Below are 25,955 nucleotides of genomic sequence, written 5' to 3'. Positions count from 1 at the left end.
GGTGCCTGGAACCTGGATCTGTTGCAGGCTGACCAGAGAAAGCAAGCCTGGTATTTAAGCATCCTCCAAGTTCCTCCTTTCTCTCAAAGCTGTGGTTTCCAACTTTTGAGCTGTGGGCAAAGAGGAAGTTCCTACAATTCTGCCTATTCCAGCATTTGACCTTCTTTTCCCACAACTTTGATGAGAGATGTCCTGGGGGTCCAGGAATAAGTGTACAGTACTTATTTTAAAGTGTTGAAATTTGTGGCTCATTAAGAATGGGGAGGTAGTTCTGTTTCTTGTTTGGGGTTTTTGTTTGTTTGTTTTTTAGTTTTGTTTTGTTTTGTTTTTTGTTTTCCCTGAGTCACGGTTTCTCTATGGAGCTTTGTAGACCAGACTGGCCTCAAACTCACAGAGATCCACCCACCTCTGTCTCCCGAGTTCTGGGATTAAAGGTGTGCACCACTACCACCTGGCCAGGTATTTCTGTTTGCAAAAGAGGATTTTTCTTTTATTTTATTATGACATAAAACAACTAAAAGGAAAAATGATACAACCAATATTTGCAATTGAATCCAGCAAACATTTTTCACCAACATTCCTTCATATCGAATTATTCTGTGCACACCCACCATTTTGCATTGGTTTTCACTTGAATCACTTTATGTGAACATTTTCCCCAAATGGACCTGCCCCATATACCTGTTCTCTAGAAGCCCATGTCACATGTCATCACATTGCTCAGCCAGTTTCTACTCCAGCATGTTTTCATTGCTGTTGTCCATTTTGTGTTGCTATTATAGGTGAGGCTCCCATGGACATCATTCTCAGCACCTTTACACGGTGCTTTAACTCTCCTCTCCATGTTAAAACATAAAGGGTCACTGTAAAGCAATAGGACTTCAAACTCAACCTAACCAAACACACAAATCTTATGATTTGTACCCTTTAAAAGTGATCATCTTAGGAGGCTGTGGGTATTTTTCAAATAAAGTTTTCATTTTCTGTTACAGAGAGGACAAAAAAAGAAAATTTTTAATGTTCAATTATTATTTTTATTTTATGTGTATATTCATTTTGCCTGCATGCATTTCTGTGTACTCCCTGTGTATCTGAACTCATGGAGGTCAGAAAAGGGTGTCAGATTCCTGGAGTGGAGTTACAGCGGAGTCACAGACTGTTGTGGGCCACCATGTGGGTGCTGGGAATTGAACCTGGGTCCCTGGAAGAACAAATGCTCTCAATACCGAGCTACCTCTCTAGCCCCTTTGTGCATCCTTAGCTATGACACTGTTAGAAAGCAAAAGCATTAGGCCCTGACAATATCGTATTGGGGACAGATTCCATGTCACATGCAAAGTCACCCTAACTTATGCCAGTGGCAGTAACTATGCTAGACATTCAGAGAGCCCCTCAGTACTTGTTTGTCACCCTGAGCCAAAGTGAATGCACCAATCTAGTGTGTCCATTAGAAAGTGAAGTGGTGGGGCTGGAGAGATGGCTCAGAGGTTAAGAGCACTGACTGTTCTTCCAGAGATCCCGAGTTCAATTTCCAGTAACCACATGGTGGCTCACAACCATCCATTATATGAGATCTGGTGCCCTCTTCTGGTGTGCAGATATACATGGAAGCAGAACGTTGTATACATAAGAAATAAATAAAATCTTAAAAAAAAAAAAAAAGAAAGGGAAGTGGTGTAGATATCCTAAACTATTTGTCCTGTGGCAGGAGATATGGACATTGACAAGATTTAATCTTAGTTTATTATTCCCTCAAGATAATAGGCTGAGCAAGGAATTTAAAAATAAAATAGCAAACTGGCATAATTTCTGGGCCGTCTTTGTTCCCAGAGAAATTTGCTATCTACAACATGTTTTACTTGGTAAGTTATACAAATTTTGCCTTATTAAGAAAGGTGTGGTATTTCCCAGATTTTTGCTGTATTGCCATGAACTATTATTTACTTCTTTCCTTACCATTAGGTTTGTTTGTTTGTTTGTATGAGAGCAGGCTGTGTTGTGTGGTCCTGGTTGGTGAGGCTGGAGGCATCGCCTTGCCTGTCTCTGAGTGCTGGGATTATGGGCGTTTCGACAACACCCAGCACAGCATCCCTCTGCTTCTTGATTCACACTCTATTCAACTTCCTTGTGACTAAAAGTAGAAGAAAATCAATCCATTATTGAGAGAGAAAGACAGAGAGAGAGAGAGAGAGAGAGAGAGAGAGAGAGAGAGAGAGAGAGAATGTTTCAGACCTAGAAGAGGGAATCCATGAAGGTTCTCTCTAACTTTTGACTAACGTCTAAAATGCAAACCAACTGTGAAAAGCAAGAATTTGCCACAATTTTTGATGTTTCTCAAGCATGCCCTGTGGGTGAGGGCTGGGCACACAGCTCTGTTCCCTTGCAAATTTCATTAAAACATTGACTAGATCTATAATGCATATGTCAAGTGGAGCCAACTGCTTTTTTGTTGTTTTGTTTTTCAAGACAGGGTTTTCCTATGTAGCTGGAGCTGTCCTGGAAGTAGCTCTTGTAGATCAGGCTGGCCTTGAACTCACAGAGATCTGCCTGCCTCTGCCTCCCGAGTGACAGGATTAAAGGCGTGCGCCATCACCACCCCCCCCCCCGGGTATGCCAACTGCTTTTCCTACCACATACTGTAGATACTGGGGTGGGAGTTCATTGGAGCACAGGAGTGGGAGAGCAGCCTGAGAATCAGTGAGACACAGTCTCAAAAAAACAAATGAAGGAGCTGGAGAGATGGCTCAGCAGTTTAAAGCCTTGACTGCTCTCGAAGAGGACCCAGGTTCAGTTCCCGACAGCCATACGGTGACTCAGAACCATCTGGAACTCCAGTACAGGGGATCTGTCACCTTCTTCTGTCCTCCACAACACCAGGCACACATGTGGTGCACAGACACACATGCAGGTAAAACATCCATGTACATAAAATAAATAAATTGTTTAAGTATATAAGTCAACAAGGGCAATGGAAACACACACGGGAGATGAGATGACAGATGAAAAACAGAACAAGAACTTTGTGATCAAGATAGAAAGATGGTAGTCTAGGAGATAGGGGAGCTGACACCTGAGTGTGCAGAAAGGGAAGTCAAAGAAAACCAAGCTGGCTCTTGACCTACAACCTAGAAAATCCTTGGTGAGTAGAAGCCAGCTGTCTGTGAGTAGTAAGGCTGGTTGGGAGTCCCTTTATAGAGCAGTTAACCCCTTACACAGGAGAGTAGATCATGGACTCTTCAGTCTGTAGGACAGACAGGAAGTCATTCATTGAGATGATGAACTAGACTCTGGACTTGGTCATCATCCACTACACAGCTGTGGGTCTAAGATGTAGGTTGGTGATACAGTGCTACCTGGTATTCATGGAGCATTTTTTCAACCCAAGCACTTAGAAAGAAAAAGGAAAGAAATAGAAAAAAGAAGAGAGGGGTGAGTCATAAGAAAAAGGCAGATGTTAGATGGGGAAATTAAAGTCTATATTCTAGGCTGCAAGCCATTCCCCCATCCACTTTCTTTGATGTTATTGAGACAAGTCCTCACTCCATCACGAGCTATCCTGGAATTCACTATGCAGTAGTTCACCTTGGGTACACAGCAATGTCTCTGCCTCAGACCCACATGTCCTAGGATTACATGTGACATGTCCTGGGAACTCATGTGACATGTCCTGGGATTCCATGTGAGCCACAAAGCTCCTCACTTTGATCAGCCCTCCCTTGATTTCTGTCTGACACAATTATTTCCCGGGCAGGAGCCCATAGGTTCTGAAGCATGAAAAGACCTGCTGTTGCTAACATCCAGGCCCAAAATGAAACAGCAGGTTCTGCTCTGTCCCTCTGGTGGGCACACCCTGGTTACAGACTGTCCATTCAGCTCCTTGGACCTTAATATTGCTTACAGTCAACCAAAGCTCACCAGACATTGGATGGAAGCCAATGCCGGATAGAACAAAACAGAAAAAAAGGGACTAAACAGCAGTTCTCGGCCTGTGGGCTGCCACCCTTTGGGGAGGTTGCACATCAGATATCCTGCATGTCAGATATCCTGCATGTCAGATATCCTGCATGTCAGATATTTACATTACTATTCATAACAGTAGGAAAATTACAGTTATGAAGTGGCAATGAAATAATTTTATGGTTGGGGCAATATGAGGAACTGTATTAGTGTCAAAGCATTAGGAAGGTTGATAACCACTAGAAGAGGAAATGGTACGGCACAAAATAAAAGAGGATTTACAATGAATGCTTCGGAGATCAGAGAAAATATCACATGCATGGAACAAGCAAACTTGCTGTAACAAAGAAATAATCAGAAGCCAGGCAGTGGTGGTGCACACCTTTAAAATCCTATCACTAGGGAGGCAGAGGCAGGCGGATCTCTGTGAGTTCGAGTCCAGCCTGGCCTACAAGAGCTAGTTCCAGGACAGCCTCCAATGCCACAGAGAAACCCTGTCTCAAAAATCAAACAAACATACAAACAGAAATAATGAGAAAACAAAATATAAATTATACATCAGATTGTATTTAGACTGAGATTTGAAACTGAGGGAGAGAGTACCTGGGAATCCCATGAATAAACTTTTTCTGCAAATGGCTTTTTGGTTCCATGACTACAGGCAATCTTAGGTGTTTGAGTTTCTTGTGACACTATTCCCTCAATCCTATTTTCTACTAGTAGTAAATAATTAAAATGTGTTTAGGCTATTTCATAAGGACATGAAAGCAAACAGCCTTTGAAAATCCTTAATGTGGTAAAATCAAGATAAACTGTGATGCTGGAAGTAACCTTTGGTACTATTTGTCAGAGTGAACATGATGTTGCAGGGCTACATCCTGTGGCTGCTGAGGACCTCAGGAGACCACAGGTGGGCAGCTGTGCTCCATTCATTATTCAGGGGCGCTACCCCATGGAGTTTTGGGTCAGGGGTACACAGGACCCACCCTCACCTTTGCTGTGGCAGCGAGGATGCTAAGGTATAGAGAGGGTGGAGGTGGGACAGCCCCTTCTGCACACCCGAGAAAAAAAGATGCCAAAGGGTCCTTTCTCCACTGTGGAGCTATCCTTCATCTAGCTGGACAATAACTTGTGACACAGTATCCATACTCTGTCTGGGTCAGATTTACTTCCGGCCTCAGCAAGACCTGACCCCAGCCTACACATAGTATTTAATGGCATCATGAGTTTCACGGGTTGATAGGAAATGGCACATAATTTGGGTGCACTGAATCCAGACCTGTGTATTTTTACTGAAAGATTAGTGATCACTTTCTGGCCTTCTGGTCATCAATAATTGCAACTGAAACTGCTCTCACCGAAAATTAGGTGTAGATGTGGGTCCTCTGATGCAGACTCTGGACATCACTGACGTTTGATGCTGGCTGCCATCTGGTTGGTGTTGCCTTTTGAGTCAGGTTTATTGTGAGAAGAAAGTACATTATTCAACATATTCTAGAGGGCCAAACAAAAGGACTTGGTCACACTGCACTGCTAATACTGCACTGCAGTTTTGAGCGAGACTCGGAAGTTGTTGTGTGGAAGTACTGGGCTTGATCAGTTAGCCTGAAAAAGAGCAGTCGCCTGGTAAGATCGTGCTGTGCACTGGCCCCCCACGGCTCAGGAGAATTCACTGTGGCCGCCGCCGCCACCGCTGCACACTCACGCTCTCTGCCCATTTTCTCATTTCCTATGCTCTGCTGTGGAAATCAGCTAGCGGTCTGAAGTTCACCAATATGGCATCGGAATGCAGTGTCCTTTCCTATTCTCTTCAGCAGTATTTTGAGGGTTTTTATTGCATTTTCTGCTCACATCTTTCTTTCTCACTAGTCTTAAGAAAGTACAAGTCACACGGGTTCCTAAAGGAGCTGAGGGTAGGTGGTCGATGTTGTGAAAGGACCCGGGTGGTGGAGGCACAGGGGAGAGGGCACACACATCTGGAGGAGTCACCGAAACCGGTTTTAAAAGCGAAAGCATTTCTGTACAAAAGATGTTAAGACACTTCTGTAGATAATGTTTGAAAAGTGAGACCAATTTTGTGAAAAGCATCCTTGGTTTTGAGTCCTTAACTAGCTTTTTAACAGTTTTGTATGTTGGGTGTCTTTGCATGTTTGTAATCTAAGGCCCTCAGTGGATTGGACAATGTTGGTTCCGAGGTGTTTAACCAGAAACTCCAACTGCCTATACAGGGCATTTACTTGTTCCTCGGCGGGAACCAGGAAGTTTTTGCCTTCATAGAGTTTATAAGAGAATGTCATGGTGACTGATAACAGCTTTCAAGTGTCAATTGTACTAGTTTGGCACAGTGTCTGTTTGGGAATGGACAGAGTGAGAATCCAGTGGGGGAGGTTATCTGAGACCTAGATGACAGGTACCCCAATGAGAGAGGTGCACAAACGTAGGTAGAGTGGGACTGAAGGGGCATGAGAAAGAAGACCCAAGGGAAGGACTGAAGAGATGGTTCGGAGGTTAGGAATGTGGCGGCACCTGCAGAGGATTGGGGTTTGATTCCTACCACCCACATGGTGGCTCACAACCATCTGTAGCTCCTGTCCCAGGGAATTCAATGTCCTCTTCTGGTCTCTGTGTATGCCAGGTATACACATGCTGCACATACATACATGCAGACAATACATTCATACACATAAAATAAAAGTCAATCCTTAAAGACAAAAAAAAAAAAAAAAAAAAAAAAAAAAAAAAGACGATAGCCAGAGAAAGCTGAGGAAGACGTTGAAAGTAGTACAGGGTAGCTACTGAGCAGCGAGGAAGATGAGATGGAAGGGTGGGGCCAGACCTAAGTGCTTAACTGCCAAAGCCATGGAATCTACAACTTAACCCCAAAACAAGCAGAAACTCCTTATGAATATTAGACTGGAGAGTAACAGGCATAGATCTCTCCTAAAACCCACTGAGACTGGACTGTAAGAGAGCTGCTGTGTGTCCACTGAATCTGGGTGCCAGAGCATATTGGGTTGTAGGAGTAAGAATCAGCAGCAGGTACTTCTCAGAGTGTATAGTCAAGAGCTGGTCACTGTCTAGGCTGTGCAGTTATAAACGAAAAAGCTTATCAAATGCTCAAGGGGGCAATCACTTAAGCTTTAAAATTCTCACAAAGTCATATACATGACTATCCACTTTACAGATGAATAATAGATATACTGGCAGGTAAAGTATCCTGCCCAGAGAAATACAGTAAGTGGCTTGGGTTTAGGTTCAAGTAATTGCATTCCTCTTTTATATCCACCACAGTACCTTGTAAAATAGAATTGAAAGGGAATAAAGCCTTTTGGGACTCAATTTTAATCCTTGACACACCATAAGGTATCTATCTATCCATCCCAATTCTCACCCTGCACACTGTAAGGTGTCCATCTATTCCTTTATTGATGTCTGTCTCTGACACCATTCTGTGTAACATATACATACACACATTTATATAAATATAAAATACATATATTATATTAATTTATATACACACACACACATTTAAAGTCATGAGTTTTCAGGTTGAAGAGTTGTCTCTGTGGTTAGGAACAATTGAATCTCCTTCACAGGACCAGGGTTCAATTCCCAGCACCCATGGTGGCTCACAACTGTCCATAACTCCAGTCCCAGGGAATCCAGACACACTCTTCTGACCTCCAAGGGTAGCAGGCATGCACATAGCATACAGATATATGTGCAGGCATGCACATGGTGTACAGACATATGTGCAGGCATGCACAAGGTGTACAGACATAAGTGCAGGCATGTACATGGTGTGCAGACAAACGTGCAAGCATGTACATGGTGTGCAGACATATGTGCAGGCATGTACATGGTGTGCAGACATATGTACAGGCATGTACATGGTGTGCAGACATATGTGCAGGCATGTACATGGCATACAGACATACATGCAGCCATGCATATGGTGTACAGACATATGTGCAGGCAAAGCACCCACGCACAAAATAAAAATAAGCCTTAAAAATTTTAAATCTAAGATGTGAGTTTCCTTTTCAGATGACTGTCCAATGCGTGAGAATGCAACTAAGAATCTGCACAGCGTTTATGAACAGACGTCTGTGTTGATAGACTGATTAGTTATGTAGCCTGTCTTTACGAACACTTTCTCAGTTCTCCATTGTTTCTGCTCTTGGGACCAAAGCAAATAGAACTTTGGCTAAAAGTCTTCCTCTTTGCACATTATAAACAGATGTTTCCTTCCTATTTTAGTTATAAAATCCCTTTCTGGATTTACACAAGGGTTGGGTAATCCACATTAAGAAATATAATTAGGAAATTTTAGTGCAATCTCTAAGTAAATTTTCAAACATGTTATGAAATCCAGTCTTATTTGCAAATATCTGAAATGTTCCCATTTTTTGCTTCCTGTTTTCAAGATTTCGATTTCTGTATTAAGTGTGATCTTTGCATCTGAGGTTCCAAAAACTCTTTCCCTTCATACCTATGCAACAGAATACTCACTAAATTCTCTCATTGAGCTAGAAATTGTTTATTTCAACTTCTGAGCTGTAATAACAGTACAAACTGCTGGGAAAGTTGAGAAACTGCCACAAACTTAACAAGTAAGATGAAACGTTTTAACTTCTTTCCTTTCTCCTTTCCTTGGGCCTGGGGATCAATACCACGGTTTTGTACATTCTGGACCCCTGTTCAGCCCAAATATGTATGCATTCTTATAACAGGAGATGGTCCCCCTCCTCCCTTTACACAACACTTTTAAGTTATTTTGAACAATGATAATCATGGTAATTTAAGGTTGTTTTTGTTTTCAATTTCCCACATCTGCAGGCAAGCAATCTGCCATAGCGCTCCACCCTCAGTCCTAAGCTATGCAGATGCTCACTCTAGACCCTCTTACACTTCTCTCCCTCTCTCCTCCAGCTCTTGGAGGTGTCTAGTTGCTGGGACAGTCTACTTCTTAGTCAAGAGCAAATTGAACACACACATACACACACATATGAGGTCAAAATGGTTTTTTATTACGGGTGAGAAAACACATTCAGCAGGCACACAGAAAGAAAAGACCTTCTGCAAAACAAAGTGAAGACTTGGGAAGCAGAAGCCTACCTGCTTCTTAAGGGTTGTTTGTTTGCTTTGTTTTGTTTTAAGTCTTTGAAGGGGTTTCCTCCCCTAATTCAGGGTTAGTTTTAAGGTCTTTGTTTTAAGCTGCTGGCTTTCGTCTTGAGCCAGGAAAGTGAGGAAGAAGCCAGCCATCTTGGAAGTTCACCATCATTATTACCAAGTCATGGCCTCTTTCTCTGTGTGTCTATCAGGGATTTGAACTCATTTTCCCCTCTCAGAGGGCAACCTAACTGTTAAAGGTTGGGGGGCAGCTCAAACTGCTTCCAAGCTGGCATAGATGGTGATACATAAGGGGAAAGTCAGAGTGCCTCACAGGAGCCATGATAAAACTTAACAGATGCAAAGATCCAGGATATAAGAACATCCTGTGATGGCAGCATAGACCCTTGAAGTAGGCTATGTGAGGGAGGTAGTGTGAGGCACTTAGCATTTCTACAATCTCTACTGAGTGTAGTTAGGATGGGAAGCATGATAAGCACTCCTGGTCATTTCTTTTTTCTTTAAAGAGGGCACTCTAGATAGGAAGCTGTCTCTACAATTCACTACTTGTAGATTGGGTTTAAATCCCTGTAATCTAGATAATAATAGATACAGAAAACAACATCTAAACTTCCCTGTGTAGTTGGATTTTTTTTTTTTTTACTTTTTGCTCTTTGTGAGGCCTTCCACTCAGCTCCAAAAGTAAACACACAGAGACTTATTATTACTTACAAATGCCCAGTCTAGCTGTTGCTAGACAGCTTTCAAAAATGATCCCATCTAGCAGCGTGGTGGTGGCACACACCTTTAATCCCAGCACTCAGGAGCAGACCTCTGTCTCTGCCTGCCAGCCCCACCCAGTTCTCTCTCCTGCTTTGCTATTGGCCATTCATCTCTTTATTAGACCAATCAGGTGTTTCAGGAAGGCACAGTAACACAGCTCTACAGAGTTAAGCAAATGCATAAAAGAATGCAGCACACCTTTGAATCATTAAACAAATATTCCACAGCATCAACAACTATAACACATCTTCAACTAATATTCCACAACATCCCTCTGTTCCTGTAACCGAAAGGCAAAAGCAAGGACACCCAGAGTTCCATGGGACTGGAGCAAAAGCAGACAAGTGTGGGACAAAGGAGTATGGGGATGAGGATGATGTTCTTTTTCAGGTGGAGGCACCAGGTAGAGAGAATGGGTATTAAGACCCAACAGAACCTACATCTTTAGCCTCTTACCCAAGCAGACTGATCCTGCCTTGGCTACAGCAGCAGTTTATCTTGAGTTCCCATTGGGATCTATGGTTTACCAAGAGTCACCTCTAGACCACCACAGATCTCAAAGTGTTAGTTCCCTTTGTTATTAGGCCAGCGCTGGGGGCACATGACTAAGAAAAACCTTAGGTCTGTCCCCTCTAGAAACCAACAAATATTCTATATAAAACAATGTGTCAGAATTAAAACACAACTAAAAATAAAAAATAGAAAAAGGTGGGGGTCAGGAGAAGGGGAGGGAGGGGAACTAGGGTTAGTATGTAAAATAAAAAAGATTATAAATAAAAAGCATTTCAAAAAAGGACACCTTGGATATCTTGTGTTGCCTCCACAGTCTAATATAAAAAGAGGGCACAACAATCCCTAGTAGGCTTGGTGGAATCTGGAAGGTTTTGTTTGGTTTTGTTCTTTTGGTTTTTCAAGACAGGGTTTCTCTGTGCAACAGTCCTGGAACTTGCTCTGTAGACCAGGCTGTTATATTTTTGTTTAAATTAGATATAAAGAAAAAGAGGAAGTGCAAGATGAGACATATTAACCAGTTTATTATAAGCCCGGCAGAATAGGGAGACTAAGAGAGAAGAGGAACAGGGGTAATGGCTGACCGCCATGGCCGGTCACCATGGAGAGAGAGAAGAGAAGCAAACAGAGGGAGGAGAAGAGTGGAGAGAGAGCGAAGAAGAAGCAGAGAGAAGAGCGAGGCAGGGAAGTTGGAACTTTTAAAGGGAAGACTGTGCATGTGCACCGAGGTTCCACGCATGCCCAGAGTCCTCACGCAGGCTGTAAATGCATGGTGGGTGATGTGGTGATGGCACGTCCTTGTGCGTGCCCTGACTGTTGTCGGGGGTGAGGTCTGTCTCTTAAAGAGGTAGAGCCAATCAGCATTAAAGCCTGAACCTTTCACAGGCTGGCCTCAAACTCACAGAGTTCCACTTGCCTTTGCCTCCCAAGTACTGGGATTATAGGTGTGCACAACACACCTGGCTTTTATTTGTTTGTTTTTTGTTTTTGTTTGTTGGGTTTTGGTTTGGGGGACCTAGAAGTTTTATGAGAGGCATCATTTTGTTTTATAGCATATGGTTGCATTAATCAAGATTGTGGTGAATTCACTTGGTATTTTCTGTCTTTATAATATCATTAGCTAGTAAAGATGGTGGTCAAGTCACATGGTTGCCTCCATCTTACTGAGATCTCCAGCCAAGATGGTAGCAAACCATATGGTTGCTTTCTGATCACAGTGCGCTCCTCTCCATAGTAAAGTGATATCAGGGCCCAAGTGCCTATGGGTCACACATCTTGAATATTAAATGTGGACCACTACACCCCTTTTCTTAAAAAGACACTGAAATAGATTATTGTGGATAAAAGAGGCAGCACCTGTGGCCTGGTAGGCTGACCAAAAAAAAAAAAAAAAGCAAAGTAAGAAACAGAGGGAGCGCCGGGCAGTGGTGGCACATGCCTTTAATCTCAGCACTCGGGAGGCCGAGGCAGGTGGATCTCTGTGAGTTTGAGACCAGCTTGGTCTCCAGAGCGAGTGCCAGGATAGGCTCCAAAGCTACACAGAGAAACCCTGTCTCGAAAAACCAAAAAAAAAAAAAAAAAGAAAAAGAAAAAAAGAAAAGAAACAGAGGGAGGAACTCCATGGTCTCAGGCCAAACAAAGCAGAATCCATAGGCAACTGTTAGAGAAGCTAGAGTCAGTGTGAGGTTTCTTTCAGACATCTTCTAGAAAGAGAGAGAGAGAGAAGAAATTTAGCCACCATCCAATTTTTAGGTCAAAACTGAAAGGGGTAAACTAAACTAAAAGGCTTCACTTCTAGGAATGAAGGGACCAGTGCCTCACTCAGCCCCTACTTTAGCAGCCATAACAGGCTACAGAAAAGACACATAAGCCTCTGACACAAGCAAACTCCAGATACTCTGTCCTCCTGGAGCCTAGGGCCAAAACTGAACACAAAGAAACTCCAGACCCACCCCCTCCAAGCCTCCTAGGTACTTGGTTCCTGGGAACTGTTTGGCCACAAAAGAAACTCCAGGGGAGACCAAAACCTCCCCTATAGTCTCCAGGATATAGTTCTGAAAACTATTCTTATCTATGAACAACAGGCCACCTGCAAGAAACAAGACAAAGCCATAGAAACCACAGAATGTTCCCTGTCAGCACTGACCAGTGAGAATACCTGGTACACAGGTATTTCGTGCCAAAATATGACTTTGAGAAATTCTCCTGATTGTTCCCAAATGTCAACCAATCAGAAACCAACCCGTACCTATTGATGTAATCCTGTAACTTTTGTCTTTAAAACCTAGCAGTAGACAGGGAATTTCACCCCCTCTGGAGGCTGCTGTATCAGCTTGCTAGATGGGGTCTCTCCCAAGGTAGGATAAAACAACTAATACACCTTGTGCATTTGCATTGGTTTTCTGTCTCCCTGGTCTCTTTGGGGATCCTTGTGACATGGGCACAACAAAAACAATAATGGGTTTGTCTCCCTCTCAGAATTGGAGAAGGAACAGGGAAGGACAGGAGGTATGAACGCTTGAAAAGTCCCAAGGTTTGTCTTCACATAGAGGGACTTCCAATTCATCCTAAAGAATATGCCTGCTTCTAGCATCTGGTGTGAGGTAACATCACTGTGGAGCCAAACCTTAGGTTAATAGTGCATGTTCGTTTATGTTACCAAACAGTTTAACTTGATTCCTATGATACACAGACATTAGGGTTAGAAGGAGAGGTGTCTAAGTGGACCTTCCTCATAGAGTGAAGAAAATAAAATTACCATCCCGTTAAAACTGCCATGGTGCACACTGTGTGTTTAATCCAGCACTCGGGAGGCAGAGACAGGTGAGTTTGAGGCCACCCTGGTCTACAGAGTGAGTTCCAGAACAACCACAGTCACACAGTGAGACCCTGTCTTGGAAGGAAGAAAGAAAGAAAGAAAGAAAGAAAGAAAGAAAGAAAGAAAGAAAGAAAGAAAGAAAGAAAGAAAGAATTACCAAATTACCATCCTATTCCAGGACCGGGGCAAGGTAGCAGTAGCTCAATAGCCACACCTTCCTATCCTTTCAGGGTTTGGCGTGGTTTACACTCACCTTATGAGTCGGTGGTCCTCAGAAGAAATCCCAAGACCCCAAAAGATGTTACCATCTAGAGGTCTTGATTGAGGTCATTTTCTCTGCCAGTTAAAGAATTAAAAAGCAGGAAAATTTTCAAATCCAGCAAACAGGAGCAGACAAAATCAGGTGGTCAAAAAAAGTCTTTATTGGGGTGAGGAAACACACATGCAATAAGTACACAGAGAGAAAAGACCCTCGGCAAAGCAGAGGCGAGACCTGGGATGTCAAAGCCCTAAACGTGGATCTTTGGATAAGGGTTAGCAATCTATAGATGAGGGTTGCTATCAGAGTCTCACACAATTCTGGAAGATAGTGTGAACTAAAATCCCTGAAAAGAAGATGTTCTGCAGAGGTTGACTGAGTCGAATTTCAGCACCGTGGAGAGGTTGGAATGTTACAGGTCCAGATGATAATTACTTTCTCTTGGACTACTGCTAGCCCCAAGAGCAGCCATTTCTTGGCCACTCTGTGTTGGAACTAACATCCTGTGATGAATAGATTAAAAACCTTTGGAATCTATTAACTCAGCAGACCCGCTGGCTTCCACCATCCTCCAAACTAAGATTGTCATCAGACAGAATCTTAGGCTTATAGAAAGGCTGCCTCTATCTTGCCGTAACCACCTGATGTCTCCACCAATGTAATTTAAACTAACCTTGATTTATGACTTTCTTTTTATAAAACTATAAAAATGTAATGAAACTGCTGCATCCACATTGGAACATGGAGTTTGGGTAACCTAACCCTGTGGTCTAAATCTGAATTTAGGGAAGCTATAATTAAAAACAAGAATTGGGCTGAGACTGAAGCTCACTGGAGAGTGTGTGCTTGCTCAGTATGCCCAAGGCCCCGGCTTAGTCCTCACCACCAAACACACAGAACAGCAGGACCTGAAAACCATGAAGGTTAGGCTAATTCCTACCACAGTTATGCAATAACGCTGCATTCAGCCAAGCTTCTTTATAGGATGCTAGTTCAGAGAAACACAAGCTTTCATATTAACACACAACATCGATCTACTAACACTTGTCAGCAACCCCTGGCAAATCACGCAGGGGCTCATCAGCAATTATTCCTGTTGTAGACAAAATGAAACTAAATATAACTTTGCATCACAAGATCATTAAAATGGAAATAGAATGTTCGTGGTTTTTAAAGACTTATTCTATTTTTCAGTGTGTGTGTGGGGGGGGTATGTGCATGTGAATAGTGGTGTCCATGGAAGTCAAAAGAGGGTGTTGGACACCCCCCCCCGCCCCTCCAGCTACCATGACAGGCTGTTGTGAGCTGCCTGACATGGTGCCTGACATGGAGACTCAAACTCAAGGTCCTCTCCAGTGCTGTTATCTGCTGAGCCATCTCTCCAGCCTAAACTTTATTTTTGGTTGATTCATGGGCTCCTAGAGGGACGATGGACTGGGAATCATTCTTTGAGAAATGACAGCTAAAATCTAAAGAAAAACCATAAATAAACTTTACTAAGCATAAATACGGTTTTGTAATAATGAGGTCCGGTGACAAGGATAAGAGAAGCTGGGAGTGCAGAGTCAACAGATTAGTTTTATTGCTTCTCTGGGAAGGTAGAAAGTGGAAGGAAAATCTAACTTGAAGTTTCCATTTTTGTTGGGCAACAATGGGTAGTGGAGGATGTCCCACCAGCTGACCTGAATGAAGAGAGGGTGGTAGGAGACCCCCCTTCAACTCTGATACAACATGCTTAAGTACAGTGGGTATGTATGGTTGATAAGCAGCTAGATCCTGGGGCCCTTCAGGTAGGAGCTAGAGCTAAGTTTAGAAAAGGAAAACATTCATTTTGTAATTTAATTTCTTTAGCATTTACAACGGTAAATAGGAATTCTGATTTTAAGAAAAGAATCCACTCGGGAGGCAGAGGCAGGTGGATCTCTGTGAGTTCGAGACCAGCCTTGTCTACAAGAGCTAGTTCCAAGACAGTCTCCAAAGCCACAGAGAAACCCTGTCTCAAAAAAAAAAAAAAAAAGAAAAAGAAAAAGAAAAAAACAAACAAACAAAAAAACCCAAAAACGAAAAGAAGAGAATCCATCAATCCCTCTGCTAGAACTGCAAACATCTAAGCTTTAAACAGTAGAAGTCAGAGCTAAGCAGCAAGTGCAATTCCATATTTATAATGAGAGATTCTGGGCAAAGGAATCATAGGTAAGTCAACACTTTGACATGGGTTTCATGTAAAGTGTTGGTGATAAGGATAACTGAAAAACAGTCATGAAAAATAAAACTGAAGAAAAGAAGCTCTGTGGATATTTATGACCTGCTCATTGAACTGAGCGGATTCACTCTCACAGTTTCTCGTCCAGGGTCTCGACAAAATCCTCACTCCACCTTTTTTTTCATAGACCCGAGTACAGGTCACGTTGCTCATGACACAATCCACCACCAGCTTCCCATCCTTGACTCTTGTTATTGTGCTTTCCTTCCCATCCCAGTTCTGGTGCGGAGCCAGGGCACTGTCAGTGAAGGTGCAGAACGGCTGAGTTTTTCTGCCATCGACTGTAGTTTCATCAAACGTCCTCCCCAGGGAACAAGAAAACTGCGTCTTCTTCAAAGTGCTCTCAGTTTTAATGGTGATACTGTTGCCGTCACAAGTAAAGATGCAATCTGGTTTGGCCATGCACCCATTTTCCTAAGAGCCAGTCCTACTCCTAGCTCCTTCATGTATTCCTCAAAGCCTTGGCTCTCGGTCAGGCGCCACTTCCCCTCGAGGTCCTTAATGCTGGCCATGGCGGGCAAGCACGAAAGCAGCAGCCAGGAGACGCGGTGGCGGGGGCGCTGTCAGAATATGCTTAATTTTTAAAGAAACTGCTAGCCCATTTTCCAAATTTGTTTTAACTGCTTCTCATTTCCACCACCAGCTTGTAAAAGTGGTTCTGCAGCATCCTTGGAATCACGTGCTGTGGGCAGCCTGCTTCATTCTAGCCATTTTAACAGGTGTGCAGTGACGCGTCATGCTTTGAATTTTCATTTCTGTAATAGCTAATGATGTTGGACTCATGTGCCATTCATACATTTGTTGGCGGTGTCTATAGAAATACTCTGCCCCTTCAAATGAGGTAATTTTTTCTTATTGATGAATTTTTACTTTCACAGGCACTCGCATTGTAAATAAGCCATTTATGTGGTGTGACTCCTCTCTCCAACATCAGCTTTGGAAGAGTGGCAGTTTTTAATTACCACTAAGTCTAATTTATAGTATTCTTTTATGGGTTATGTTGACTTTAAGTCCAATGATTTTTCTGCTGTTTTCTTTCAGAAATTTTAGTTTTATGTTTCACATTTAGGTTTGTGATCTATTTTAATTGTATGCATATATGAATCCAAACCCACTTTTCCCATCTGTGTACACATGACTACATACAATTTAAGCTTGGTGTGTAACCAGAAATCAATTGTAATCTTGAATGAAATAGCAACTTCTCTGTGGTGACTGCACTGAAGTAGTTTCCAGATGCATCTACTCTTCTCTGGCAGGGTTACTGGGATGAACTAAAACAGTTTGAAATATGGTTGAGCTGTGGCTGGCTGTGTTGTGGGTTTGTTTGCTCATTTTGTTAACATTGTTTTCTACCTCCTCACTATCGTAAGGCATGAGGGACCTTCCTTCCACAGACCCTGCAATCTCAGAACTAGCAATATCCCGAGCTCTGTCTACTTGGGCTCCAGGCCCTGTTACTTTTCAGAACTGGAGGTGACAGAGTGCTACTGTAGGGATACAGTGCCAGCCTAATGAGTTGTTGGCTGTTGTCTCTGTTCTTCAGTTTAGCCTCTGCTTCTATCAGGGAAGTCTCTTGCATACACACTGCCCACCCATCCTCTGGCCTTTGGAGAGAGCAGTTTTCCTAGGCCTGCACGAAAGGTTTTCACAGAACATTGAAAATATTTGTTATAAGTGACAATTTTGTACTATTTTTCACTTTGACAAAGTTTTGATGTAGTATGCATTCACTCGTGTAGGAGAAATAATTTTTAGATTGTTTTTTCTAATCAAGGTTTCTCTCTCCCTAGAGTGTATGGAGAAAACTAAAGAGGTTCCAGAATTTTATACTGGTGGGACTTTTCTTTATTATACATTGTCATTTTTACTAAAGAGATGTGGAGCTGGGCATGGTGGCACGTACCTTTAACCCCAGCACTCAAGTGGCAAAGGCAGGTGAAGCTCTGTGAGTTAGAGGGTTACATAGTGAGTTCCAGGACAGCCAGGGCTATGGAGAGAGACCCTGTCACAAACAAGCAAACAAGCAAACAAACAAGCAAACGAAGTTGCTGTGGTGATGGACTTTCCCACGTCCTATGTTTAGAGATTCTCTCTCTTGTGAATCCTTTTTTTTTTTTTTTTTTTTTTTTTAAGGGAACCAGGACAAGTAAATGCTTTCCTATACTGTTTTCACACCTATGATTTTTCTCCATTGCGAACCTTTCATGGCATCTAAGGCAACTGTGATAAAGATGTCACATTGCTTACAGGCATGCAGTTCCTTCTTTTACACAGCTATCTGAGCAAAACTCTGTAATGAAGGGTTCCTAGATGGCTTAAATTCATTGAGTTTCCCAGATCATCACAGGCTTCAGAAACCATTAAGAGATGAAGGCGTCCCCACACTCCTTCATGAATATGGATTCTCTGCTTACTCCTCACACTCATCATTTGTGTCCTGTCTGAACTGCTACCGTCAGGTTTTTTCCTGGAATTTTAATAGACATCTTCAGTGTTCTAGTCTTCCTTGTTCTTTTTTATTGGTTTTGTTTGGGGGAACAGCCAGGTTCCTGGCATCACCCTCTTGTAACATTTCTTCTGGGAAGGACCCAGCCCATTCCTCCAGGATGAAGTTCACAGCCACCTTTTCAAAAGTCACATACTCCTTTCAGTAGTAATCCGTAATGAAGAATTGTTTGTTTGACGTGTATGGGTGCTTTGCCTGCATGTATATCTGTGCACTACGTGCATGCCTGATGTTCATGGTGGTCAGAACAGGCCAGAAGAGGATGTTGTATCCCTTAGAGCTGGAGTTACAGATGGTTGTGAGCTGCCTGAACAGCCAGTGCTCTTAAACACTGAGCAATTTCTCTAGTCCAGTGCATACATCCTTAATTCTCCAACTTAAAGGCACTGGCTGGCTGAGTGGATTACAAATCAAGGCTCCAGTCTCCTGTTGTCCTCACGATTGTTCCTGAGTTCACTGGCTACAAAGCAACGGAGGCTGAACTACCCAGGGCTATTCTCAGCAGTTAAGTCAACTAGTAGGTTTTTAAAAACTTTCCCGCCCTCTTCCCTTTGCCTTCAGAAAGTCCTTTGAACTTACAGGAATGACCACATGCCTCAAGAGGGCTCCCTCTCAACTTTTCTTTTTCCAATGTTGTTGCCCACTACCCTTGAGTAAGTAACTTTTTCTTATTTGCTTGTTTGCTTTTTCAAGACAGGGTTTCTCTGCATTGCTTTGGAGCCTGTCCTGGAACTCACTGTGTAGACCAGGCTGGCCTCGAATTCACGAAGATCCACCTCTGCCTCCCGAGTGCTGGGATCAAAGGTGCGTGCCACCAATGACCGGCAGTGAGTAACTTTTATTCTAACAAAGTGGACTATGTGTGTAGACTTCTTCTGCCAATGAATGTCTCTACCACTAAATGACCATTAAATTTCAATGAGAAAAGGCCAACTTCTCTTTACACCAATCTATAATGAGATATTCCTTCTGCTTCAGTGGTGGGTGCAGCTGTGGCCTCTTCCTTCTTCCCCAAAAGGACTCATTAACCCTCTATAGTCTGTATGTCTTTTTGTTGCTGTTTTGAGATCCAGTCTTAAGTAGCTGGCCTTGAATTGCCTATAGAGCCCAGGCTGGCCTCAAACTCCAGATCCTCAGCTCTATCTCCCAAGTCCTAGGATTACAAGGATGGTTCACTGTGCTCACTTGTGTTTCTTTCCTTCCTTTCTTTTCTTTTCTTTTCTTTTCCTTTCCCTTTCCTCCTCTCCCTTCTCCTTTCCTTCCATTCCCTTCACTTTCCTTTTGTGTGATATGTGGTATGTGTTTGTGTGTGGTGTGGTGTGGTGTTATGTGTGTAGTGTGGTGTGATGTGTGGCCTGGACACATCTATGAAGGCCAAAGGTTGACATTAGGAGTTTTCTTCAATCATTTCCACCTTGTATTTTTAACTTGGAACTCAGTGATTTCACTAGCCTGGCCAGCTAGTGAGCTCCAAGAATCCACCGGTTTTGCCTCTCCAGCATGGTGATTACAGGTCTGTACCACCCTGCCTAGCCTTTTATGTGGGCAATGAGCATTGCATTCAGATCCTCATACTTGAGTGGCAAGTACTTTACGTACTTAGCCACCTTTCCAACTTCTCTTTTCTTTATACTGTCTTTATTGCAATGACTTGATGGGATTTGTGTGTGAAAGGCTGACAGACTGGTAAAGGGAGAAAGCCCTTACAGATGTTGAGAAAAGGACAAGATCAGTGCATCAGAATTCACATTTGTCATCTCTTTTAGGGCTGAAAGAGCCTCAGTTTTCAGTGCCCAGTCCTGGGTTACCACGCTGATGCATGACAAGAACAGAGTTGGCATCCTGGCAACAGAGGTAACAGCAGAAAAATCTGTTCCATATTCTTCAGCAACAGTTGTGTCTGGGTGGTAAAAGAACTATTTTTTTTTTTTTTGCCTTTTGTAAGAAGGACTAGGCTAGCAATGGTAGCAGCTTTGCAGTCATGTAGATGCCTTTGAGACACCCATGTTCCTTATATAACCCAATAAATTGACTGGTTCACTAAGGTAGACTTGGGTGAAATAATTTCTTTGATCTGTCATCAGTGCCTTATCTGGGGTGAATAAATGTTTATATCTACCCAGGAAAAGCCATGTGACAAAACTGGTGACTACATAGGGGCTGAAAGAACCAAAGAGGAACTGGGCATTGGTGGCGTACGCCTTTAGCCCCAGCACTCGGGAGGCAGGGAGAGGCAGGCGGATCTCTGTGAGATCAAGGCCAGCCTGGTCTCCAGAGTGAGTTCCAGGACAGGCTCCAAAGCTACACTGAGAAACCCTGTCTCAAAAAACAAACAAACAAAAAGAACAAAAGAGGAGTTGAAGAGCAGTTGCTGCATCACCCCTGTGATGGATGATAAATCATGCAACTGGGCTGATCCATGTTGAGGGTGCAGCATCTGTGAGGGCAACCCGGATACAGAGGTCTGTCCTTATGTGGCAAAGGATGCTATGCCTCCTTGGTGTAGTGGCGGTGGTGTGCTCCCTGTGGTGGTTGAGAGAACACGCAACCAGAGCCAAGACATGCGAAAGTGGAGCATACTAATGGAAACTCTCAGAATGGCTGTCTCCTCAGCATGGGATGGGGTGATAGGCCTCCTTGATGCGGTCTGACATATGCGTATGGATATTTCCCCAAGATGACTACTGTGGTGGAGAATACACTACAATTTGAGACAGGACCATAAGCAGGCTGTTGTGGCCTTTGTGAGCAGTAAGACATGTAACTGAGTCATAGCTGTCTACTCAGGAAGAACTTCCCACATACAGAAATAATTACAGTGGGGAAAGGCATGTAGATGTTGTCTTTAGCAGCCTCTGATGTGGCAGGAAAGTGGGAAAGGGGAAAATGAGGAGCTGCTGTTGACCGCCATTTCAGACAGCTGGAAGGAGGCACGGGAAGGAGGGCACATGTTCTACCTGTGCTAAAGAGCCCATCCTGTGATCCAAGTACTTGGAACCCATGGAAGAATCAGACTGTGGAGGAAAAACATGAGGGCGTGACAGGTCACTCCCCAGAACTAACCTTTAATACAGAGGAAGGGATAAACAAGATTCAGTATGCAGATGCGTGTCCAGTCCAGGCAACTGTGATGATCAGGGAGTACTCTCCATCTCAGCTGCCTGAATTGGAAAAGACATTTTTTTAAAAAAAGATTTTATTTATTTATTATGTATACAGTCTTCTGCCTGCATGCCAGTAGAGGACACCAGATTTCATTCAAGGATTTCATTCCATGTGGTTGCTGGGAATTGAACTCAGGACCTCTGGAAGAATAGTCAGTGCTCTTAACTGCTGAGCCATCTCTGAAGCCCCAGGAAAAGACTTTTAATCAAGGAAAGAAAGCCCATCACAGCCCGACTTAGAGGCTGTGTACAGGGACAAGTGACATCAGTCTACATGTTGTGGAAACAGGGAAATTAAGTAATAAAACTACTCAATCCTCCTTGTGACAAAGGCTTGTCACAGCCTAAGGTAATATAATCCCACTAAGGACAGTTGGTTATCACCAGCTAAGAGCCCCATGAATATCAAGGACCAGAGATAACAAAGAAGACAGGCACTAGTTCAAGAAGGGGTTATGGGAAAGAAAGTTGGTGTTTGATGCCCAGTTCACCCAGACTTAGGAAAGGCAGATGCAGGAGGGACCTTGGGACCAACGTGAGGGTGTAATGGCTTTGCTGAGCCCCATGCTGGAGTGTGATATTTACAAGATAGGACTGGCATTGGACCTGAACCATTTAGACTAGCATATAAATTGGGTTTTCAATGTGTAACATCACTCAAAAGAAGATGAACCAAAGAAAAAGAAGATGGCTCCTATCCAAGTCACTAGGAAGGAAATGTGGCAAGATCTGTGCTGAGCTAAAGCTCTTGGGGAAATTTTTTAACAGAAAACCAGGGTACTAGTGGGCTTTAAAGCCTGAGCAACAATTCACAAAAGATACAGATAAAACAGTGCAATGGGGGGAGGGAGGGAGGAAGGGAGGGAGGGAGGAAGGGAGGGAGGGAGGGAGGGAGGGAGGGGAGGGAGGGAGGGAGGGAGGGAGGGAGGGAGACGGAGGGAGAGAGACTATCCTATAGGTGGGCGCTTATTCCCCCAGAGTATACCATGTACCTTTTCTCTTGCAGGAAAGTATACTGGGGCTGCACACTGTCTGGCCTAGGTCTCTTTCAGCTGTTGGCTGTGACTGATAGAAATGGCCATGATGCTGGACTAGTAGAGCCTGTCAATTGGGAAGTCAGCTCCGGGGTGAGGCACAGCCAGTGAGAGTGTAGCCCTACTTTTCCTTGGGTCTGAGTTATGGTGAGCAGTGCAAAACAGCCCCTGCTTTGCCCACTGGGGTGAAAGAATCACAGCAGCCTCATGGCAGCAGCACCCACTCCAAGATGCGGACAGACAGATCATACAGAATGTCTAGATTACAGATGGTGTAGTGTTCCCCCCAGGAGCATCACTGTACCCAATGGTTCTCATGATGGGACTTTCCTCCCCATGCTGTATTGATTTGCTAACATTTCTTTGTTAGTATCCCTTAGCCACCCAAAATCAATTAGGATGTACTGTACTTTGGAAATCCGGTATGATTTCATTACAGAGTGCTAAATTTGGAGTGTCTTGGAAATTAAAAAAGTATCTTGAAAACTGTAAAGTGTTAAGGAGTTTAGATACAACTCCCCCTACCCCAGTGTGTGTGTGTGTGTGTGTGTGTGTGTGTGTGTGTGTGTGTGTGTGTAAATGCATTTCTTAGAAGCAGTATTTCCTCAGTATTTCCAGGCCAGGGAGTCCTTTGAGACCACATAAAACATAACATAGCAACTGCTATTGCTATGCCAGAACTAGATAGCACTGAAGACATTGCATGCTTTAGCTACAGGGCAAGAGAAAATTGGGCCAGATCAGTTGGAGGATCTCTCCCTCTGGCCACTTGCATAGTGTTGGAAGACACTATGTTGCTGGGGGAAAGACTGTCACCAACTGTTCTGCTTGGCTATGTGCTAAAGTACCAACAAGTTGGGTAAGAGCTTTTATGGGTACAACCAACTGCTTTCCAATTAGATGTAAGAACTACCACACAGGAGGGAATTTTGTTTTATAAACCAGGGCAAAAGCCCATGCCTGGGGAAGTCATAGATGTTGTAATTTTTAAAAATGGCATTCGAGAGAAAGATGCAATGTGACAGAACTTGGGTGGAGGGGTTTTTATTAGGGGAAAGTAAATGGGAAAATGGGGGAGGAGAAGGGTAGATCAGCTTCTGGGGACAGGCAGAGAAGGAGAGAGAGACAGAGAGACAGAGGAAGAGAAAGAGGAAAATGGGAGGTGGGCAGGGCCCTTTTAAAAAAGGAACTTAGTGAATGTGCACAGGTGGTGCTCTTAGTGGCTGCAGCTGAGGACGTACCCTGTCAGAACCCCAAGGGCAGGCCAGCACAGATACCTGAATATTAACAATATGCCCCAATGGGGAAGTAACTGGATATGATATGTATGTGATGTGGCTGTCAAATTGCCTTCTAAACATTTTTGTTTACAGCCATAAATTACTATTCTGTTCAGCCTTGGTCGGGGAGGGAAACTTCCTTTCTGCAGTGGCAGTGTACTGTAGAGGCTCATAAATGGTAAGCCCCTGGTAAAGCACAATGCTGCAATGGTTCAGCTGTAAACGGAAGAAAATAATTAGATTACCCCCCATGGTTCAGGAAGCCCTGTGGAAGAGGGAACTGAAAGGATGTAAAGGAATGTGGTGTGGAGCTTTTCCCTCTCCTGCGGGGCACTCACAAGGATCACTAAGTAAAGGGAGCATACAAGCATCAGGAAGCTCTTGAAACTGAAAAGATTCACAAGGCCTCTCACCAATGCTATAAAAGCAATAACAAGGTCAAGGGAATGTAGACTCTCCAGCTGACCAAGCTGCCTGCAAGATGTGGTCAAGGGGGGTGGGGAGGGACTGGAGAGATGGCTCAGAGGTTAAGAGCATTGGCTGTTCTTCCAGAATTCCTGAGTTCAATTCCCAGCAACCACATGGTGGCTTACAACTATCTATAATGAGATCTGGGGGTCTCTTCTGGCCTGCAGGAAGAACACTGAATACATAATAAATAAGTATTTTTTTAAAAAAGATGTGGTCCAGGGATGGAGCTTTCCTAAGTTGTCACCCATCTTGATGTGGGCTTTCTGGTGATGCCCCAGTATTTTGAGTCAGCATTCCTATACGAAAATCCTCACTTGTCCCAGCCCTTGGGATGTAGAGGTGGGAAATTCTTGGTAAGTCAGTGGCCAGCTAGGTCTACAACAACTTCCAGGACAGCCATGGGTGCATGGAGAGACCAGACCCTGTCACAAACAGAAGAGAGAAAACACTCACTTGTGATTCATAATAATCCCAATAAAGTCACTGGGTCACTACACTAGACTTGGGTAGAATTGTTTTGATGGTCTGTCTTCGGTGTCTCTGTGGTGAAGAAACATCTTTTCACATCTTTCCAGGAAAAGTCACATACAGTACTTATTTCAGTAATTGTATATTGCCTAGAGACACCACAGCTACATGTGTTTGTAAACACATTTTATTATATTCTCACAAGGACAAAAATTGTTCTTCATCCAATTTCTCAGAACATATTCCTACTCTTAAGTGATGGTAGTTGGAGTATTTATCTATCCAATCAAGCTATGACTTTTACATATTATATAAATATTAATATGGCATGTTAGCTCAATTTACTTTTAAAGTAGGTACTAACAGGGAAGGATTTACTATTGTCATTTGTTGCTTTTGTATGTTTTGTAACTTGTCTTCAATTTTGCTGACTTTAATTCCCCATTTCTCTCTGTATATACTGAAGATATTTTGTGATTAACAGTACAAATACATGATATGGCTTAAAGATCTAACAATCTAAAACTGATAGCAACTTCATGCAAAAAAATCTGTTTTTATGATGCATACCTGTTTACATAAACTCCTAATAACCTATTATTCTCCTTTTATATCTCTACTGAATTACAAAATTACATGCTATGATGGCTAATTTCAATATCAACATGACACACCTGGTAAGAGGGAACTTCAACTGGAGATTTTTCTCCATCAGGTTGGCTTGTAGGAATTCCTTTGGGACATTCTCTTGATTGCTAATTGATGTACAGCTCACTGTGGCAGAACCATGCCTGGGCAAGTACGCCTGGACTATAAGAAAGGTAAATGAAACTGAGCCAGGAAGCAAGTCAGTGAGCAGCTTTCTTCCATGGTTCCTCCATGACTGTTACCTGGAATTATGAACCAAATAAAATATAGACCCTTTTCCCCTAAGGTTTTTAGACAGTGTTTATTAACGCAATAAAAAGCAAATAAGATTGGCTGCATGTTTGGGGTTGGTGAGATGACTCTGTGTAAAGGTACTTCCTGCCAAAGCTGATGACCCATTTCATCACAAGAACACACACACTTGATGCCTACATGTGCAGTTGTGTCATATGAGCTACTAAGCAGACACATATGCTCATGAACACACATCCATTACGACTGGAGGCCAGAGAGATGGCTCAGAGGTTAAGAGCACTTGTTACTTTGAAGAGGATTCTGGTTCAGTTCCCAGCACCACACGGTGGTTCACAACCATCTACAACTCCACTTCCAGGGGATATGATGTCCTCTTCTAATCTCCGTGGGCACATACACACATGCAGGCAAAACACTCATACAT

At 43.2% G+C, this 25,955-nt stretch overlaps 1 pseudogene; it reads right to left on the bottom strand.

The window, feature by feature from the left end:
* Positions 1–15,623: 15,623 nt before the first annotated feature.
* LOC113832925 lies at positions 15,624–17,543 on the bottom strand (annotated as a pseudogene).
* Between the last annotated feature and the right edge of the window lie 8,412 nt (positions 17,544–25,955).

This window comes from Cricetulus griseus, assembly GCF_003668045.3.
Source record: "Cricetulus griseus strain 17A/GY chromosome 1 unlocalized genomic scaffold, alternate assembly CriGri-PICRH-1.0 chr1_0, whole genome shotgun sequence".
Lineage (NCBI taxonomy): Eukaryota > Metazoa > Chordata > Mammalia > Rodentia > Cricetidae > Cricetulus > Cricetulus griseus.
Note: the sequence above shows the minus strand (reverse complement) of the source record. Positions and strands in the feature narration are given on the sequence as shown.